Raw genomic sequence first — 6,795 nt, forward strand, 5'->3', positions numbered from 1 at the left:
TTGCTTGTTGTTATAAAGCCTAATACTGGACGGCAGAAAAGATTTTCGGTGTCTCTCTGTTTTCGTTGAAATAGATAAAGGGCGACCACTTCTTTCTGACATAATAATTGATGGTCTTAGTGGATGATACTGGTCATTTAATATTTTAGTTATTTTATTTATACAAAATTTCTCGTATAAAAGATCTACATCGTCAACATCATTTTTATAGCGTTTAATGGATTTTTTAATATTTGAATTTATTTTGTTCCTTTCCACTGCTAAGCAATTGCCTCCCCAAGCTGTTATACAAAATGACAAAACACTTTCGATTACTGCTCTATAAAATAATGTGCAGAGGGTTTTATCTATTCTAAACTGAGAGAGTTTTGATAAAAAATATGTACGTCTGCACATCTTATGCCTAATTATTTTCAAGTGTTCATCCCACTTGAGCCTGTCATCAATCGTTACACCAAGGTATTTGTAGTGAGGAACTCGCTGGACCAATTGGTCCTTTAATTTTAACGGTTCTATCGGTTCCTTCACTCTCCTAAAGTCAATCACTAGCTCCTTTGTCTTGCTTATGTTAAGCTCTAGGTGGTGGGCATCACACCAAGACACAAATCTATCAATTTCTTGCCTATAAGCCACTTCGTTGCCATTTGTTATGAGGCCTTGAAGAGCGGTGTCATCTGCAAACTTTATTAAAGGTACACTCAGGTTTTGACTTCTACAGTCATTCGTGTATATTGTGAATAATACAGGGGACAATACACAACCTTGAGGAGCACCAGTATTTGTAGTTATACAGGAAGATTTGTTTTGTCCTAATTGAACATATTGTGCTCTCTCCGTAAGAAATTCGAGCACCCAAGCTTGTTTATACTTGTTTAAATTCAGACTAGTCAATTTTTGAACAACCAACTGAGGTTGCGTTGTATTGAACGCTGAAGAAAAATCTGCAAAATGCAATCTGCAATAGCTCCTAGCGTGATCTAGATGCCTGTAGATGTTGTTTGTAAACAGCAAAATGGCATCCTCTACGCCACGTCCTGGTTTGTAAGCAAATTGATGACTATCACTCAATGGCATAAACTGATTCCTAATTTTAACAAGAACAAGTTTTTCTAAAGATTTCGTGACTATTGAAGTCAGTGCAACAGGTCTGAGATCGTTCATAGTTTCAAGTTTTTCTTTGTTTGGAACAGGAATAATTTTTGAAGTTTTCCAAATGTCAGGGATCGAAACGCATTGGAGGGACCAGTTAAAAATATATACAACTAGATATTACCCTCTTTATCTCTTTTTGTTTTGTTTTCAGATCTTTTTTGTTTCCACTAGTAAAGAGAGTTTTCTGTTGGTTCAATAAAAGTTTTAGATCTTTTGTTATCCAAGGCTTGTTGTTAGGATAATATTTTATTTCTTTTTTTACAAGACACTAGCTGTTCACAGAATTTTAAATACTCACTCACACAGTCATTCAGCTCATCCACACTATCACATGATTCGATAAAAACATTCCAGTCAGTGCATTCAAAACAACCACGCAAATCTTCACACACACTTCCGTTCCAGATCTGTACACTTTTCTTTACTGGTTTTACACGTTTAAAAACAGGGCGGTAGGTGGGGAGTAGCAAGAGCATGCAGTGGTCAGATAAACCTAATGGGGCACGGGGTAAACATTTTAAACTATTTTTAATATTACACAGGAATAAATGTAATGTTTTTTTTTCCCTTGTCTCGCAGTCCACGTATTGATGAAGTCCCGGGAGAGTAAAATCATTACATTGGTTAAAATCGCCAGTGACCATCAATACGGCATCGGGTGACTTAATTTGAATGTCCTGTATTTCTTTCCTCAAAATATTTTTCGCTGTGGTGTTGTCTGATGATGGTGGAATGTAGACGTTGATGATGATGACATGAGTATATTCCCGGGGTAGATAATATGGTCGTGACGAAACAGTAATAAATTCAATATAATCGTCACAATACATTTTCATTATCTGACAGTTATTGGGGTGGCACCATTTGTTGTTAATATATGTGCACACCCCACCCCCAGTTCGTTTATTTACATTAGTCCGATCTCCTCGAAATAGTGAATATTGTTTAATATCAAAACATGATGATGGTATGTGAGGAGATAGCCAAGTCTCTGTTAACGCTATTATGGAGGCTTGGCGATAGTCACTATTAAAACGACACAGTGAAAACAGTTCATCAATTTTATTTTTCAGTGATCTTACATTACCTGTCACTACACAGGGTAAAAATGGACGAAAAGGCCGTCTGTTAAATTTTGTTTTTATTCCTCCTTTTCTCCCCCTCTTTCTTACTTTAATAAACGATGTGTCAATAGTGGGTGGTGGGGGTGACACGGGTTGGAGGGATCGGAGAGTCTCTGGAGTATAAGTTATCGATAGGCTTTTGGCAGCAAAATTACAGGCTAAGACACCATTTATGCTTATAAATATACTATTAAATATAAAAATCAGGAACAATATATACTTCACATCCATTTTGAATAAAAATTAGGCGTAAATTCCGACGATTGAATGATAAATGAATAAAAATATGTGTAGAAAACAGGTAAACATTCACAACACGTCTGTTGTCGCCGAAGCGAGCGCCAAAACAATCCTTGATTGGATTCAGTAGTCTGATGTCAGGTCCGCCCAGCAACCAGTAGCTTGGTTCTAAATAAAGAAAATCTGTACTTTTTATCCTTCATGCTGGCGAGAAATTTTTCACATGTCATCTCATCAGAATGTGTAGAAGTCAAAACATGATCAGATTTATGTTTTTCTCATTTTGACGTCATTTTTTGGTCAGTGTCAGGCTATAACTTTACGATGGCTACGGTTATAATTAAACAGTCACTGACCAGGGGCGTAGCCATCTTAAAATTATAGCCTGACACTGACCAAAAAATGACGTCAAAATGCCAGTCTTTTGCCACAAAAGAAAACAAATCGTGAGTTGTATTCAATAGTCCAACCAATTAAATAACTTTTTTCCTTGAGCACTACTAACGACAACTCACTAGACGGTGCACAAACCTAAAAAATGACATCAAACTACAAGTCTTAGATGGTTCTAGTGTCAGGCCGTCGCCATCGTTATGTTATAGCCTGATACTGAAATCTAAAAGGACTGGCAGTTTGACGTCATTATTTGGTTTTTGCACCGCTGAGTGAGTTGTTAGTAGAGCTCATGGAAACAAGTTATTTCATTGGTTGAACTATTGAATACAACTCACGATTTGTTTTATTTTGTGGCAAAAGATGGCATTTTGACCTCATTTTTTGGTCAGTATCAGGCCATAACTTTACGAAGGCCACGGTCAGGCTATAAGTTTACGATGGCGACGTCAGGGGACTGAGTGGGGTAACAACCGAATACACTTAATAAACGTTTAAGAAAACGCATAAGTTTTTTATGATGGGACAAGTCATCTAGAGAGCAGTTGTCACAGTAAAGGTTGTTCACAATTATCTTATTAAATTTTATTTTATTAAGAACTGAATTCATCTCACTCCAGTTATATTTCGGTAGACTTAGATAAACTTTACCTTCTAATATTAGATCGTCTTTCCTTTTATAGCCTTCCCTCGAATTAATTTCTCATTAGTGAATACTTTTCGTTCTACATTCTGTCACGTAGCCACTTATTGTAAAAGCTGATAGGTCAAACATTCTACACTCACTTCTCTCTACAATCTATGCCGATTTTTATCTTTTGGGACTTTGTGGATATTTTATCTCCACCATCAAGACGCCGGAGCTTTTACCTTTGACTGTGTAATCCTCAACACTTTAAGGATCAAACCTGAGCCCGCTGTCGAAGAAATATCGAAATAACCCCTTCCCAACTGCCTGAAAGTGGAACATTACAAGCCTGAGCCCGTTGTCGGAGGAATATATAATACACGCCTTTCAACTGCCTGGAAACGTAACCTTACGAACCTGACATTCATTATATCATCATAAGTTACGTAATATTCACATTTCTGTTTGTAACTGCCACAATCTCTATTTATCTCATTTAATTAAATTTCATCTTTCTTTTTATTTCATCTTAAACAAATCGTTAATTGTTTTTCATTTATAGTAACTAATAAATTCTGGGGCCTCATTCTACATATCTTTATGCATAGTCGAGTAGCTCTTTTACTCACTTGAGACCATGACAGCAGTGTTGGCGAATATTTTACTTAAACGCGTATAATCATTTTAGTCCGTCGGATCGTAGCCATCTTTAAAATAAAGCCTGACACCACAACCCTCTAAGACGTCATTTTATAGATATGCGCAGCGAGTAGTGAGTTGTCGTTATTAGATCTCAAGGAAACAAATGATACCATTGGTTGAATTATAAATACAACTCACGATTTGTTTTCTTTTATGGCCAAAGGCTTGTCGTTTGACGTCATTTTTAGGTCAGTGTCAGGCTTTAGTTAACGATGGCTACGGTAAGATCGGAAACAATAACATGCGTAGATTGAAGAGTGTTGTTGCGTAAACAACACATTTGTCTTCCTTTTTATTTTTCACTGATTCATGCCTAATGCCTGTAATAATAAAACGGAGTTGGACAAGCAACACAACGAACTCAAGTACCAAAATAAACACACGGACAAGTGTTACGAACAGTTCGAGTATTATTGTTCTCATTATATTATATTTTTTATTTATTATATGCCAGATTGATTATTTTAAATATATTTAAAATTACGCCAAATAAAATGGTGACGCCAAAATTGTGACAAAGTAAACCAAATATCGTGAAATGTAAAAATGAACGACAAAATAGAAATAAATTAAATAGCCTTGATTTAAATAAATCTGACTTAAAAGTTATGAGCCCCATTGAAGCTAGAGCATATTCCGGTTTTAGTAGCGTCAGTATTTATGACTTTTTCATGCGATTTAGCATTTGGCGTTGAATAATATTACCATTATCTAATACCGACGTGCATACATAAGCAGGTCGGATAATGGAACGCAAGGATGGGCTTGTTTTACCACTGTTGTAATGGACAGTATAAATATACCTAGGTTTAAGAGTATAGATATCCATTTACAATAACGAGCCCATAACAATTTGGGTGATCAGACGTTCAAATAAGTATACACGTCGTTAAATATGTTTCTGTGGACGTGAAATGCTTGCAAGACTAACTTTATATAAAAGTGTACTATGTTATTAGCGTCTCCGATTAACGGGCGAATAGAATTACCAACTGGATTCAATAGTCTGATGTCACGTCGCCCAGCAACGGCGGCCATCGTGGTTCTAAACAAAGAAAATCAGTACTTTTTATTCTTTATGCTGGCTAGAACTTTTCATATGTCTTGTGATCAGAATGTGTAAAAGTCAAAACATGATCAAATATATGGGGTTTTTTTTCCTCTGGATACCCTTTATGCTCGCCGGAGAAATATTTCATAAGGGCATCCGCCATTGTTCCGATAGTTTAGAGCCAGTGTTACTAAGTTACCATGCGTCATTAGGAAGGAAGTGACGTTACGACTGTTAAAGAGTATTAATTGCGTTCGATTATCAGACCTGTAAATATGTGCGCGTCGGATTTCATCATTATTTTATAGAATTTGATTGCAAAATAATCAATTGATCCTATGCTTTAAGTAAAAAATTTTGTTTTAATCTCATAACATCCGCCAGCCAGAATTAAACCACAGACTAGCACATCTCATTTATCTGTGGAATTAACGGACCAACACACACAACGATGTGTAACCTGAAACGTTTATAGATAGTATGCGCTTGGCTAAGAAGCTCACAATATTGCCATCCGGAAGTATAACGGGCCAAGACATAAAACTGTGTGTAATCTTGAACGTTTGTAGATAGAACGAAGATGACGTCACAAAGAGCTTTGTTATTGTTTTTTGCCATCGGCGTTTATGAGTAATTCTCACTAAACTGTATTAACCAGACTATAAAAGTTCATGGTTACACAGAGTTTGTGTGTTGGTCCGTTATACTTCCGGATGGCAATGTTGTGAACTCCTTGGCCAAGCGCATTCTATCTATAGATAGTCAGACCGAAGGGCTAGAGATCAATGGTCGCTGGTTCGGATAAGTAAGAACGTTTATAGTCTGGTTAACACAGTTTAGTGACAACTACTCATAAACGCAAAAAACAATAACAAAGACCTGAGTGACGTCAACTTGAAACTATCTATAGTCTGATTAATACAATTTATTGAGAACTATTCATAAAAATGGCTGGCTAAAAACAATAACAAACAGCCGAGTGACGTCAATTTAGTTCCGTCTATAGAGGAGACAGCGTAAAAATGTTTTTTTTTGATAAAACGATATTGAGGTCTCTGAAAAAGCCAAGCTGGCAATCGGCATGATTTATTTTTCTTAATTATAATATCGGTCGCACGGGCGCCCGTCAATTGTATAATCGGTTCATAGCATTGATTGTTTAAAAGATCCTTATCTTCATTTCTGTCAAGATGAGGGTCTTATAGATAGTATGCGCTTGGCTAAGAAGCTCACAACATTGCCATCGGAAGTATAACGGACCAACACACAAAACTATGTGTATCCATGAACGTTTATAGTCAGGTTAATACAGTTCAGTGAGCATTACTCATAAACGCGGATGGCAAAGAACAATAACAAAGACCTGAGTGACGTCATCTTCGAACTATCTATACATCGTGCGGCTATGTGGTCTTGTGGTATGACACTCGATTTTTGATCGGTAGGCCCTGGGTTCGATCCTCGCTCGGCGCATAGTTGAGTCCTTGGAAAAGGCTCTTTACTCA

The sequence above is a fragment of the Berghia stephanieae genome, chromosome 11 (assembly GCF_034508935.2).
Source record: "Berghia stephanieae isolate SIO BIC M18660-M18661 chromosome 11, UCSD_Bste_1.3, whole genome shotgun sequence".
In the NCBI taxonomy this organism is placed as follows: Eukaryota; Metazoa; Mollusca; class Gastropoda; order Nudibranchia; family Aeolidiidae; genus Berghia; species Berghia stephanieae.